This window comes from Protopterus annectens, chromosome 14.part0 (assembly GCF_019279795.1).
Source record: "Protopterus annectens isolate FY-2018-M chromosome 14.part0, PAN1.0, whole genome shotgun sequence".
Lineage (NCBI taxonomy): Eukaryota > Metazoa > Chordata > Ceratodontiformes > Protopteridae > Protopterus > Protopterus annectens.
The window spans coordinates 214,677,785-214,694,557 of NC_056748.1; positions in this window are offsets into that span (position 1 = coordinate 214,677,785).

Sequence of the window (16,773 nt, forward strand, 5' to 3'; positions counted from 1 at the left end):
CACACACACCTGCCCTGCTCATCTCCTAGCTAAACCCCCTACTGTGAGCACCTAGGCAGATAGGTACACACACGCACACACACACACACACACACACACACACACACACACACACACACACACACACACACACACAATTACCTGAGACCTCTCATCCCTGCACACACTCACACATGCACCTCCACCCCTACCACCACCTGTCTGCTAAACTCATTGTCGCTTACCTCTAATGTGATTTGACCCATTAAAAGCAATGGATGAATGTGGGCTTTTAGCCAAGTTCATTAACACTGCTGCTTGAGGTAGCTTACATGGCATAAATGTCTTACCTCAAAGTCTGCTCTTCAGTGTTTCCCTTAGAACTAGCTAGTTTCTTATTTGTAGCACTTGAATCTTTTTTTGTGCTCGGCACTGCTTCAGAACATCTGAATAACCCACAACTCTGTGAAACACTAAACCCTTCATATTACTTAGTGGCTAACAGTTCTTTTGTTACTTATTTTCCCTCAAGTTACCTTGAGGAAACAAGCCCGAGTACTCACTATCCTCACTCTCTAGTAAAAATAGTGAATCCCTAGCATGTCCAAGGGACAGCTCCTGGTGTTCTCTCCTGTCTATCAGATTAATATGGGCATCTTGGGAAAATGTAGCAATTGCCTCATGTACACGGACGACCCTCAGTCTACCACCCAACACTACAACCTGTGAGAGATGCATTTATCTAGCCAAACTTGAGGCAAAGCTCTCTCAACCCTGACTGAACTTGTCAGTCAGGAAGAGAAGGCTAATACTCACACCACACCACACACACCTCATAGTCCCAGTACATATACACCACCAGGCTCTCAATAAAAATCTACCCAAACAGCAGAGACCTCCAAAGCAGAAACGCAAGCAACCTCCATCCCTCACCACAACCCAAAAGACACAACACACAGACTCAATGTGCCACTCAACCACCGCCCATAAGGCAAAACTACGTACTTAACACATTGGTCATAGGTGACTCTACAGTCAGGCACACTGATATTCCACTCAAAAGAATAAACAAGGAGAGAGTTATTGTTAGCTGCCTGTTGGGTGCCAAGATCCACCACATAACCCACACACTCAGGTCACTCCACAACAAGTACAAATATGACTCAGTCATTGTCCATGTTGGTGTGAATGACCGGAGATCTACCTCCCTGGATTACATGAAAAGAGACATGGAGGAGCTCTCTGATCTTGTAATCCAGGCAGGCATGACCTTAGACCTGAGTAGCATCCTTCCTTCACCAAGAATGATACCGCAATACAAGGACAAAATGATCGACTTCAACAATTGGCTAAACTTCTGGTGTCATTCAAAGGGGATCCAGTATTTGTCTGCCTGGGACGACATGGCTGACAGGCCATGATGCGTCGCCAAAGATGGCTTGCAAATGTTGCCCCTGGGATTCTGGATACTGGCTAATGCTCTTGCCAGCCTTATAGTACCTTTTTTAGGCAAAGCTCAAAACAAAAATAACCACCACTTTAACTAATACAGGCAAGCAAAAACTGAGGGTAATGCTACTCAATGCTAGAAGTCTAAACCTCAAAATGCACTCACTCGAGGCACTCCTTAAAATGGAGAATATCAATATCTGTGCCGTGACTGAAAACTGGTTCAAGGCTCCAGAGAGCACCCCTGCATTACCAGGATATAACTTGTACCATACCTTTCGGGCATCAAACCAAGACTGGAACACCAGGGCCAGAGGTGTGTCCAAATTCATTAAGGACAACCACACCTCCAGGCTAGTTGCCCAACATAATTCATCTGAAATTATCCAAGTGCAATTAATTATGGGCAAAACTGCAATCCATATTGTAGCTTGCTACAGATCCAGCACCATGCCCCAGGATTCCCACTCCTCTTTTCTTGATATAATAGAGAATATCAGGGTCCAGCCTAACACCCTAAAACTGGGAGATTTCAACTACCCCACCATTAACTGGGAAAACTATTCTTGTACCATCTCCTTTCCTCAACGCTTCCTAGAATTCAAACTCCAATGCCCTGGATCAACTTGTCCACACCCCTACCAGGGGCAATAATATCCTAGACCTAGTAATTACTAATATGAGTGACAGGTGCTCCACACCTGAAGTCAACTCCTCGTTAGTCAGATCCGGCCATAAACTAATCACCTTAGATATCCATATCCTGCACCCACCCCCCAACTAAGGAAACCACAGTAAAAAAACTACTCCAAAGCCAACTTCGTGCTTCTTAAGGCAGAAGTGGCCAATTTCACAACACCCATGCAGATGGTTACCAATGCCGAATCCTATACAAACACACTCTATAAGCACCTACACAGGTGCATGGATTGTGCTATCCCTAAAAGAACCAAGACGCAGTCTTCTATAAAAAGGAAACCAATCTGGTGGTCCCCTGCTATTAATAAACTCTACAACAGAAGGAAGAAACTGTTGCAAAAGAGAATGAAATCCCAAGAGTGAAGGAGCTCCCTGGTCAGCCTCAGCAAGAAGCTGAGATCCCTCATAAAATCCTCCAAAGCAAACTATGAAAACAAGATTGCCACTGACTCTAAGGACAACTACACAGCATTCTACAGCTATGTCAAGAATCTCAATGGCAACACCCAGATCTGCTCTGAATTACAGCACAATGGCATGAAATTCACAGAACTAACTAATATCGCCAACATCCTGGCTGATAGGTTCAGTGCCAACTTTACCCCCCCCCCCACCTCCTAAAGGGCCCATATCCATACCAGATGAATGCAGTGTCCTTGCAATCACAATTGAACAGGTGAAAACTGTGCTATCGAAAGCCAAGAACATGGCATCCATGGGACCGCACAATATCCCTGGATGCATTCTACATGAACTCCAGAATGAATTAGCCCCCCCCACCTAAGCATCATGTTCAATTATAGCCTCTCGACAGGCTTTGTATCCACTGAATGGTGCATGACAACAGTTGTATCACTGCACAAAGGGGGACCCACCATGGACTCTGGGAACTATTGCCCTATTAGCCTGATGAGCCCAGTCTGCAAGGCCATGGAGCATATTATCATGGAATTCATAGACAAGGATATTGGTAATGTCCAAACTCTGGACCCCACCCAGTTCAGATTTGTGAAGGGCAGATCATGAACCTGATCAACTTCTTTGTAACAGTCACCAAAGCCGTGGACGAGGGTAAGGCAGTCCATACAGCCTACCTTGACCTTGCCAAGGCTTTTGACACCATCCCCCATTCTGGTATCATAGACAAACTCACCAAGCTGGGTATAAATCCATATGTCACAAGATGGGTCATCACCTGACTCACAGATAGAACCCACACTGTAAAAAATGCGGACTTCAAATCTGACTCCAAACCTGTAACAAGTGGAGTACCACAAGGTTCAGTCTCGGGTCCCCTTCTGTTTGGGATCTACTTCTCTGAAGTACAAGGCCAACACAGAGGGCCACTGGCTGACAAAGTTCGCAGATGACTGCAAATTGTGTGTTTATCCAGTCCCCAAATGATGTGGACATCCTAAAAAAGGGCTTCACCGAGACTGATGCCTGTTGTCAGAGCCATGGCCTCAAGAACTGTTAAAAAAGACTGTTACCAGTAAAAACATATGCAGCTATGACTAAATCGAACAATTTTTCATCTAAAGGTACTGTTAATAATTCATCAAGTCCGAGAGCTACCAATGACTTAACTAACACAAATGGCAATGGTCATTTGAGATTGGACAATTTTTTAACTAGTAATGTTGAATTTAAAATGTCTGATAAAAGAACATATACAAAATTTTTTTTATGATAGAAATGACAATAAGTATAAAAAAGGAACCTTAAAGGAAATGATTTTTGAACTTAGAAAATTATTGCAGGTTGGTAAAACAATCAAAGTAGATAATGCATGTCTAACTAAATGTATATCAATGGGAATAGTACCGATGGGTTTAAGATTTTTTAAGGTACCCATGGGTATTAATTTAGATACTGATACAAAGACGGAATTTAATGCTATATTTAATTAATTTGGAATAAATTATATGAATTTATTGGTGAAAAAGAATGATAAAAAACTCAGTAAAACTGTGCTGGAAGTTGAAAAATTGAATAATGATATAGTGTCTGATGTACTTTTTGCACAATGGCATACATTATATGACAAACAGTTCAAATATGCAGAAAGTAATGGGGAAAAATTATATGAAAGGAAGAACAAAAAGTTAAATCGGGATGTTATACAATACAAAGAAAATAGGGCATACATATGGGGTAATGAGCGTAAACACACTAAGGAAAACAGATGGGATGATTATGCAGTGACACATACAGAAGAGCATATGAATTTTCAGGGGGGTCGTTATTTCACCCCAGCAACAAAACAGAACTCTCGGGGGAATCGGTACAGGCAGTACTAGAGAATGTGATGGCGCATAATACCGCAGATGACACTCTAGATAGAGTAAGTCTTGTGGATAATATTGTTAGAGAAGAAAAAGAAAATATTATTCATCATGTTAATGATCTTATGATGTACAATTACACCAATTATTGTATAAAGGATGAATTAGGAACCTTATTCATTAAAGGAATGAAATATATACCTGCCGCCAGTTTAATTTAGTAGACACTATTATAGATGTAAAATTGTATTGTAGAAGATTAAATTTAGCATTAATGTTTAACAACAAAAATAAAAAAGATGCATTTATAATGGAAAGTAATAAATTAAAGAAAAAAAGTACATTTATACCACCCCCTAACAAAAAGGTTGAAAATTTTGAAGAATTGGTTTGTTCTGATATTTATAATTATAGTCAAAATATTAATAAAGAACAGGTGATGGATAATTTAACTACAAAAGAAAGGGAATGTTTAGTAGAACTTATGAATAATAAAAATATCAAAGTAATGAAACCCGATAAGGGAGGGGGGATAGTTTTATACAATACTATTGATTATGTCAATGAAATCCAAAAAATATTAATTGACACAGGAAATTATGAACTCACTTCCATTAATGAAATAAATATAAGTTACAGGAAAATAGATTTGGCATTAGATGAATATTTATTGGATCAGAGAATAACAGAAGATATATATGAATTTATGAAAGTAGAATTTCCCACTCTAGCCACCATTATAGGTACACCAAAGGTACATAAGAATATTAGTAAACCCCCTCTTCGCCCAATCATTTCTGGAAGTAAGTCTAAGACATTCAGTATAGGTGTGGTGATAGATAGATGGGTTAAACCCATATATAGAAACATTCCTCATCTTATTAAAGATTAATGGATATTTCTTGCTCAACTCACACCTGATAAATGGAATGAGAAATTAACATATATAACTATTGATGTCGTCGACTTATTTTCATGTATCCCGAAAGAACAGGGACTTGAAGATTTTTGTAATAGTCTGAGAAAATATTCTAATTTGACATGGGATCGAATTAACTTAATAACTGATATGATGGAAATAGTATTGAATAATAACTTTATATATTATGAAGGCAAATATTTTAAACAAGTAAGGGGTGTAGCTATGGGGGCTTCATGTGCCCCTATATTTGCAAATATGGTTATGCTAGAGTGGGAAAATACATTTTTATTTAACTGCAAATATTATGAACATATTTCTTATTATACGAGGTTTCTTGACGATATGTTTGTCTTATAGAAAGGACCGGTTGAATTGATAGATGAATTTATAAATTATTTGAATAATACAAGTAGTTTTTTTAAATTCACATACAGTGTTAGTTATGAAGGGATCTCTTATTTGGATACTTATATAAAACATACGGAGTTTGGATTTCAATCGGAGATATATAGGAAGAAAACATTTTCAAATGGATATATGGAATTTACTAGTCATCACCAAAGACATATGCTAAAAAATATCTTTACGGGTCAATGCATTAGAGCAGCCAGGATGTCATCAAATTATGAAATTATGAGAAGGGAAATAGAATTTATAGCATCTATGTTTAGTAATAGAGGCTACCCAGATGGCTTGTTGAAGGATGTTTCACAGTTTGTTATTAAGGAATGGGGTGATAAATATTGTTCTATATTAGGAATAGGACAAGAAATTAGTAGTGTGAAAAAAGGAAAATTTAATAATGTTCCAATTAATAGAGCATGTTCATTAACTTATTCCCCGTATGTGAATGAAATTATGAATATAGTATTAAAATATTGGAAGAACTTAACAATAGCTGATGATATCAAACAGATATTAGGTGAAAAACCCAGTTTTGCGTTTAAGATGGGTTTGAACATTAAGAGGTTATTACAATTAGGGAGTACAGAGAGAGACAGATACAACAGTAACAAGGCTACGACTAAATGTGGGTCATGTAATCAATGTCATTTGATTAATGAGAGTGATGGAATAAAATTACAGAATTTAAATAGGACCTACATTAAATTTAGAAGGGGGAATTGTGACAGTAAGAACATTATTTATTTAGCTAGTTGTTCATCATGCCCTGCTTACTATATTGGCAAAACAGAGAGACTATTTAAGAAAATAATTTATGATCATGTTTACAGAATTAGGGTACATGACACCAAGAATGCTTTATATAGACATATAGAGAAGAAAGGTGAATATCATAGTTTCAGTTTTGCAATAATAGATAAAGTTTTTACATCAAATAGAGGGGGCAATTTTAAAGCAATACTAAGCAAAAAAGAAAGCATCTGGCAGGTGTTGACCGATGCTACAAAGGAACCGGGTATAAATGATTTTATTTCTATCACACCCTTTCTAATGTTGGCTTGATCAGTTACCATCAGGTGCAATATGTTATCATAAAATTATGTATGTGTTTGTTAGTTACATCAATGGGGTATGAAGTTTGGTATTGCAATTTATTATTTAGTATTTTTTAGAAAAGTATTTATATTATTTATTATTTAAGGTTTTAGTAAGTTTTAGGATATATCGATGTATTGGTTGTCTTTATAATTATGTTTTTAAAATATGTACAAGTTTTTTTAAAATATGTACAACTTATATTAAGCACTGGCACTTTAAATTTTTGCCTCTAGAATGGCGCCAAAAAGATTTTAAAAGGATTGTATTGTGAGTCAATCAGCTGTTCTGAAGAAGTCTGTGATAAGTGGATGAAAGCGCTTAACAGTTGTTCATGTGGATTTTAGTTTCCTATACTGTGGATTGTCTTCAATAAATATATCTTTGGATATGCACCATTTTGCCTTATTCGAGTAAGCCTGCACGCTACTTTTTAAACCTAGCTGGGATGGTGAGTTGACCATCTTGTTTTAACCACCTAGCATGTGCAAGGTCTATGTTTGCAATGGTAAATGAAAGAAATGATAATAACCGACTTGTTACTCTTAAATGCACTGCAACCCCCCCCCCCAAAACATAATGGCAGTGCTGATAAGTGTGATTTAAAGTGAAAGAAATAATAGCCAACTTGCTACCCTTACAATGTAATCCAACCCGTCTCCCCACACATACACAAACAAATGCATAAGACTCATCACCCTTACAATGTAATCCAACCCGTCTCCCCACACATACACAAACAAATGCATAAGACTTATCACCCTTACAATGTAATCCAACCCGTCTCCCCACACATACACAAACAAATGCATAAGACTTATCACCCTTACAATGTAATCCAACCCGTCTCCCCACACATACACAAACAAATGCATAAGACTTATCACCCTTACAATGTAATCCAACCTGTCTCCCCACACGTACACAAACAAATGCATAAGACTTATCAATGCCAGGTTTCACTGATTCAGCAACTAGGTATATATTTTTGACACAAGTACTGCCACACCAGATCATTAACTGCTATTTAGCAGTCATTCAAACAAGAACAGGGGTAAGTCACTTCTATGCAACTCAGTGAAAATAAATGCATACCTCTCAATGTCCCTTATTTCACGAATGTCCATGATTTTGCCCTGACACTTATAACATTTTTGATTTGCTTGTAAATCATTCAGAAATGCAGACAGTCAAAAATAAATACCAAAAGTGCCCAGGGACATGAAAACACCACAAGGATAGCAGTAAAAGGATGTTTATTCAGCCAAATAATAAAACACACCACATTAACACTTCACCATGTACATTACGTTTTCGTTCATACCAGCTTCATCAGATGTAGACTGACATCAGAAAACAGCTTTATATACACTTATAAATTAACTAAATTGACAAACATTTAAGCAGGACAAACCATATTTAAAGGGAAACCTAAATGTAAGATTTCATAAGTATATACTCACATATATCTCCTTTATTTATAAACATAAATACTTTAAAATAAAATAATTTAAGCCTGTTTAAAAACATTAATGAATGTATTTATAAAATGTCCTGCTAGTTTTTATAAAACTTCCTGAAAAAGACATCCATCCCTGAAGTTCAGGAGCATCTGGCTGTCTTTGTAACTGTTTGAAATGTCAGGACCTGCTAGATCAAGTCCTGAATACAGAGAGTGAATGGTCAAAAGAACGAACTTACGTATACTAAGTCCGAGTCGCTATTTCACAGAATATTTCTTTTTCTTTGGGGTATGGTGCTCTCGGAGTAAATATATATAAATTCAGGGGGTGTGCAGGGTGGGCCTGCTCCCCCCCCCCCACACACACACAAAAAGAAATCTTAAGGAGAAGAGCAATTTTTTGAGATTTGCTCTTCTGCTGATTTGTGGTCTCTTTTTCCTCACCTTTTTGACAACTGACATTTCAAGTGTCAGCAGGGAGACTCATCTCTCCTTAATATCTCAGGTAAGTGCTATGACTGATCTCTCTGGGGTGCCAGTCTCTAGCACTTACCTCGCTTGTATTCATTCATGGGTTAATGGCATCTTTATCCTAACAGAATAAACCATGTATAACAAAATTATCTTTTTTTATTCCATTTTTCCCACCACAGGCAGCTTTTACAGACCCCTACACAGTCAAAGATAATCAATGGCCCCCCACAACTGCAAGTATTATAGATGCTTCACACCAACTATGTGAGTTTTATTGCATAGAATTTCCACTAGAAGGATTTAACTAAATCAGGGACGCTATATGAGCAGTAAAGCATTTAATGAAATTATAAAGTGTAGCACTTAACAGAACACTATCACTATGATGAGTGATATCTTTGGATTTTAAAGGAGAAGCGGTGCCCATCCTAAGGGTTATTCATCTCGAGTTTGCATTACTCACCTGCTTTATTAAGTGCATAAGACTGAGATACTAGCTTTTGCTGGTTTAACCAAAACAAAATATCAAAATAAGACAACTTGCTTTGGTTGGAGGCCCCATCGGAAGTAGGGGGCTTTCAGCCACCACAGGGTTCACTGGTGCCTGTCTGGTATCAACCAATGACTGCAGGCAGGTGTCCCAAGCCCAGCCACATGCTCAGTATCCACCAATGATTGCAGGCATACTTCCCATGCCCAGACCCATGGTTGGTATCCACCAATGATTGTAGGAACACTTCCCATGCCCAGACCCATGGTTGGTATCCACCAATGATTGTAGGAACACTTCCCATGCCCAGATCCATGGTTGGTGTCTACCAGTGAGTGTAGGAAGACTTCCCATACCCAGACCCATGGTTGGTATACACCAATGATTGTAGGAAGACTTCTCATGCCCAAATACATGCTCGGTATCCACCAATGACTGCAGTCAGACTTTCCATGCCCAGAGACATGTTCCCTTTCTGCTGTCTCATTATTCCTGTCTCACCACTCCAGTGCTCAAAGGGGCTAAAAATAAGGTCATTTGGGAAATAGGTCGGGCTCCATTCTTCTATGGAATGGAGGTAGGTGGAAAAAAGAAGCTGAGTATTAAGTTATATCCTTATCATCTAAGTATAGAAATGCACAGAAAAGTGAAGCAAGTGCTTCTTGTCTGACATAAATATCAGTTTGCATCACCATGATGCTGGGGAATCAATGCTCGGCAATGTATATTGAATAAGCAAGGGTAATATTGGAGGTGTACTTTAGGAAAATGTTGCATGGGTCATATCAAGTAAGTGAATGATGAATTACTTCATAGTTCTATAGACATAATGTGACATTATTTTTGTATTTTATACCATGTACTTGTTTTAGAAACTCAGCAAAAGCATAATACCCCCACTTCATGCTTTCAAGAGCTGTCTCTTTCCATTTTGGTGAGATTAAAGGGTTCCACTTCATATCATCAAATTACCATTTCATCGAATTGCAAATCATCGAGACCAAATCATCGAAAACTCATTTAATCGAATCTCACATCATTAAAAACTATGAAGCAACTACAAATAACATCCCAGACACTTTGTACTATGTTTATGCAGGGGGGCAAGCCCCCCTGCACCCCCCATAATTAAATATACCAACTCCAAGGTTGCACTACAGTGGGGTTAGGAAATTACCTTTTTCCCCCACTGTAGTAAAAACATTGTGGAATGTTATTTGTAGTTGCTTCATAGTTTTCAATGATGTGAGATTCGATGAAATAAGTTTTCGATGAAATGAGTTTTCGACGATTTGGTCTCGATGATTTGCAATTCGATGAAATGGTAATTCGATGATATGAAGTGGAACCGATTAAAGTAACAAGAACATAAGAACAAAGAATGTATATGGCAAATGATAACCAACAGCCTGTTCTTGAAATAATAAAGAAAGTTCTGCATGTTTGTGTGTGTGTGTTTGCATAGAAACATATGTATCTATACACGCATGAATGTGTGTGTGTGTGTGTCTGTCAAGATACACAAACAAGGGGCTAATTACAACATGTGTGTTAATACCACACTGTAATAGAAAAATCTAATACATTGATTGATTGATTCATTCGTTCTTCGGTTCATTCTCCAATTCCCAATTAATCCAGTTGATGATGGTGGGGGGTATCGTGTGCTAGCACTCAGTGAGCACAAGGCATAAAAAATAATTGTGAGTGAGTCAACAATCCACTGTAGGACATGTACAGCTGCTCACACTTATTCACTACACATCACAGGGCTTTGAAAAAAAATGCAGCTGACCTCGTTTGACCTCTTTCAGAAAGATGTCTGAAAATAAAAATGAAGTAAGATGAATCTACCCCCCCCCCCCCAAAAAAAAAAATGTGCTCTTAACTAAGTGTATATTCTTATCTCATTTTTGAAGGAGCTTAAGGAGACCTGATTTGGTGTAGGAACTTCCAAAATTACATAGAAAGTTAAATGTGTAAATAGTGCTTAACATATATTAGTGCAGTTCAGCCATTTCACCTTTCTGAAATTTAGAAACTGGACAAATTATTACTGAAATCCTTTCTTAGCATTCTCAATTCGCCCATGTGTAGTCCCCATGTCTCCAGAATCACAGCACCTTTACTTTACATTCTGAATGAGAAGAGCAGGTGCTGTAAAACGTTTAAAGTATCAGTACTTCTGGGAAGCATTAAGGTAGCTATATTCCAAAAAGGAAACCACACAGGAAATTCTACTGCAACCAAAGAAGAAAGGAAGTCGTATATTACAGAATCTTGTCATACGTAAAGCAAGGACATGCAGTGACTACTTACATTTGATTAACTGCTTCCTTTATTATCCATTTCATCATTGTCAAGATTATTATTAATGTCTTTAAAATATTGAACTTCAAATACCTACCAGGGTTTTGTTGCTTTGCCCTCCAGTTTAAGCAAGTCAAATAAAAATTCATACTTTTTAATTTAGTATGGCAGAAGTACGCATTCATACTAACAGTGACTGATTATTAGCATTTAATGTCAAAGTTATCATAATTCATTATATTTTGAGACCTCTACTGTCAGTGTCTGATTTTTTCCATATGCATGCATGAATAATGTCTGCTTGAATTAGTTTGACTTTCTGAATGATGTTATGATTAGAAACTGTTGCTAGGGATGGACAGATTTGATCTGCACTAATCCACTTCTCCATGGCCCACATCAGAACAAGGGATTTGCAGAAGCAATGCATCAAAGTTGCATATGAGTGTTCAGCATTGCCGTATTGGTATGAAACATCTAATCACTACATAGATGGCTAATACACTTTCTGTTGTCTAATTCGCCAGTAGGCGCACAATGAATCTGTTGTCATAAAGCCTGTATGAAAAAATGCAAGGCATTGAAAACACCTAAAACTACTACCTACCACAAACTACAAACAGATGATAGACACCAACATAGCTTCAGCATTATAATGTAGTGCTATAACTGATGAAGTCACACACAAAAATGGGGACTCAAGATATACTATTACAGTTGGCCAAAGTACTTAAAAATACTGAAGCATGTTGCTTGGAAATTACTAAATTTGCTTTGTGCTGACTTCTTAATCTAATGCTTTTGAATTTTCCTTTTGGTAACAAGATTTTTATTTTTATCAGAAAGATACTTTTTACAATCCTCACTTGCTTAGATGGGTGTATATAATGCCTACATATTTAATTTCTATTTGTTCAGCTGATTTAAACATGAATGACTGGACACTGGCTAGCCACTTGACAGTACCATTTGTGTTCTTTAGACATTTACACGGTAAGTAGCCAAAACACAGAGAAGTCATTCAGCTCTCGATCTGTATCCTGGCCAAAATATATGGCCATTACGCTTCCACAATCAGACCAGTTTTCTTTATTTTAGCATTCTACAAATGCTGATTTCTTAAGATCATTATGCCTCTGTGTCACAAACTGCTGGCAAGTATTCATATCAGCAGAGTTAATACTATAGTTGCTCAATCAAAGGAGCTTGAAACTTCAGTTCCTAGTATCACTGTTTTTGGACACGAGAGAGAAATATGCTATCCATTGTATGTTTGCTTACTATGAGGTCCATATCTGTCACCATCTGCAGAAAAAGTGAGCCAACCTTTTTACTGTCTATTTCTAACAGTGTTTGCTCTTTTTTTAGCAGTACAGCAAACTCTGAGTGAGATAAATAAAACAAAGGGGGTGTGGCTAAACCCCCACACATAGGATGGCACACACAGTTTGCCCCCCTTCAAAAAAATAATGATTGCTATTAGGGTTGCCTGTATCGCACTTGAGTGGCTGTGATCCAAGATTCTGACTACCTGAGCTCACACAATACAATCTACTTTGCTGAGCTTCTGTGATCTCAGATCAGGTTAGGCTAAGTAGCCACTGACCAGTGTTTAGGTTTATATTCATGAACAAAGTATTCTGAAATTACAAAGTAACTAAATTGGACCTGCCTATTGATGAGTAGCATTAAATGGCCTTAGACAATGTGTCCTTGTGACACTGATTATTTCAAACATGCTTGTTTGACTCATTTATTTTCACCAATTGCTTGGTTTCAAGCCTGTACTTTATCTGAATTTTATACATTCTGGCCTAGTTAGGGGCCTCCACGTGGGACTAGCATGTTTTTTTTTTCAGAGTAGGCTTGCCTAAAGGGTGTTTTTATTGGTGTTTTCTTCAACAAATATGCAGTAGAGGGGAATGTGTACAATGAAACTGTGTACTCAGACTAGCTTTGTTTAGAGCTAAAAAAAAGGGTAAGACACATGCCAACCTATACTTTTTTCAAACACATATATAAAATCAGCCACAGTACGAATACCAGCAAGCCTATCCAAATGAATGAACAGTATGTTTTCATCATTAGTGATCATCTTGTAAATGTCGATCAAGAAATGCATCCAGTAATATTTTGTATGATGCCATTTAATAAACAGCTCAGTTACTTCTACCACCAGAGGGAAATCTGCAATTTATGCCATTAGTTCATGGATGTTGTGTTCTAACTTTTTTAGAAACTAATTAATCATTTGTGTCCATTTTTCTGGCTTGCATGATGCATCCTCTGTTAACCTTGAAATGGAGCTGTGCCTCACCTAATTCTTAAATGCCATCCAATAATATCAATATAACATCCAAGAATATGGGTTGAAATCTACAAATACCAGACTATTACATAATTATTCTTATAAATTTAATTTACTTCATAAGGAAGCTAGAGATATTTGTCTCAGTTTAGTTAGGATACAGATGGAAAAAAAGGTATCCTATGCCTGATCTCTAGTAGACAGGGTAAAAACTGAAAAAAAAATCCTAACATTTTATATGGATTATTGTAGCTCTAATATGATGATCAGGTCTAGTGAAAAAACCCACAGTAAATCTCTATTTGTAGTTAGGATAAACAAGACAATGAACTGAAACTGGAAAAGTATTGCTGGAAAAAAATACAGTCATAAGTAAGCACAGCAGAGTCATCCTAATTGTAATGAGGAAGGTGATGGGTAAGAACAAATAACACAGATTATGCAGCAGATTACAGGAACTAAAACCTTAATAGTGATATGAGCTGAAACAAAAATCTTATATAACAAATCGAACCTGGCAGACCACAGTAAGGATATGCTTATTTAACTGTAGGGAATGGATTCGAAAAGTCAACAATGCAGTATTTAGACATGCCACAGAGAAAGCAATTACGACATTCATGTATTTGTTCATTCATTCTTTTTTGCCATTATACCCTTAATCTGCCTCAGGGTCATATGGGAGCTGACAACTAAACTAGTTACTGTGAGAAATGTGTCGCAGTATAGCAGTCATAATGTAGTCCTGGTTTTGTATTAGTATATAATCATATCACTGATATGAGGTCAAAACATACACCGTCGTGTCACGATTTGACCAGCCCAAGAAGTAAAATTGTTTGAGTCTTATACATAATAATTCATTGTTACAATGTTGCACATTATGTCACTCCCTGGCATTAGTAGGGCACTTAGGAAGGCAAAACTGTTAAATTAGTGGTGTGGTTTATATTAATGCTGATGAGGAATAAAATACATGCATGGTGCCCATTGTCAAAATAAGAGCACAAATGAAGTTTGGCAACAAACTAAGTTGTCCCGGGACATCTTCATTGGGGGGGTAGGTTAATATTAGGGGGAGTTAAGTGGGTTGGGGAGGTGAAAGGGTTAAGTGGAGACAGGGATGGTTGGGAGGAAATGAGATAATGATGGGGAGGAGCTTAGTAGGTTTAGGCTAGTGTAGTTGGGTCAAGCTATCACATTTGGCATGCACTTGCTTGCTACTCTAAGTGTCATGTCCGTGACGACCTGGAAGTATGGTGGTGTAGGTAGGCCATAGTCTACTTTTGGCCAGGAATTTTCTGGTCTGTTTGATTGTTTGTGTGCTTGGGGTGATGTTGATGCCTAAATGGTAGGTTGTTGGCTGTCTGAGTTTTATTGGCTGGTGGGTTCATGTTGAGGTTGAATGTGCGGGACCGGGGGGGGGGGGTTCTGAGTGCAGCATCGAGTTTGTTGCTTGTTGCTGGATGGATGTTTGAGCTGCGGTGTTGGTTTGGTGTTTGTGGCATCTAAAGGAGGTGGCCGTAGTGATTCAGACATGGTTGTTTCATTGGTGGTATTGGGTTGTGTTTTGTATTGGGGGTGCAGAGGGCATGCGGTAGCCAGTCTGTTTTGAGTTCAGTGTTTGAGCGTGAGCTCAATAGTGTTGTGCCCTTGTGGCTTGTCATTTGCATGTGCTGGCAGGGCTGTGGTTCTGGCTTACAGTGCAGTGGTGAAGGATCTGTTTGCGGGCTTTGGTTTGGTGGAGGGGGCCATTCATTGTGACACAGACATATTGGTGGGTGAAGTTAGCATGGAATAAGGGAAAAAATGGAGTTGTTGCTGGGTTGGCAGCTCTGTAGGCTTGAAGAGGATTGGTGCATTGTCCGTCCGAGTGGCTGCGGCTTCTGTTTGGTCCTGAGAGACTGGGGAGTGCTGTTTTTTTGTCATCCCTTCTTTGGGGCAAGGTGGTTTCGGAGAGAAAAAAGAGAAAGAGGAAGGTAGGGGGTTTTGTTGTTTTTGGAGATGGTGCTGTTGCTCGCCAATGTGGTCGGATTGGTGCCATGCTTTTGTTGGCCGTGTCACAAAGTGCAGGGGCTGCTTCATTTAAAGGAGCCCCATTGCAGGCTGAGGCATTTCTTTTCATCTGGCACTTTTACGGGCTTCAAGTAAAAAGGGAGTAATGGCTGCTACAGCACATGTGTGGTGCTAAGCATTAGCTGAAGGGGAATATATCGATGTTCTGCTTTAATCGAGTGGTGATCTGGTGCCTTCCTCTCTACGGGTTATACAAATCGCAAATTGTATGCTGTGTGTTCCTCATCCTAAAAGATGTCATTAAATGCAGTACCAAATTGACTTGCCAGGCTGATTCTGGTTTTCCTTTAGTTAATATAAGCCATTATTATGTGGAGAGTAATAAGGGCTATTGTGAATCTGGTATATCACAATGCAAAGAGCTCGACAGGGCACTGCCTGAGAATAAATGCCAGACAAAAATGGACTCTTGTATTGAAATGTGTGTGTCTAATAGTGAGCGTGATATTCAGTTTGAAAATTCCTGAGTCTCTAAGTGTCGAAGGTGGAGGAGAATTTACTGTTAAGGATAAGTTGGACAGTATATGGGAAACATCACCATACAATAGGCCTGATGAAGTTGAACAGTATTCTGTGCCTGTAGAGGACTTGGAGCCTGTCCAACTTATGCGGAGTGCTTATGTAGAAAGTGAAAGCAAATGTTTGATATCTAGATGTTCTACTTCATTGTTGGATCACAAAAGTGAAGGTGGCCTTGTGGTTTCGAACTATAAATGTGATCTTACTTAAAAAAAAAAAAAAAAAAGCCTTAAATATACTTGAGGAGAATATCAGCAGTAACATATGTGGTAGTATGCAGGCATGTAAACTGGAAACAGG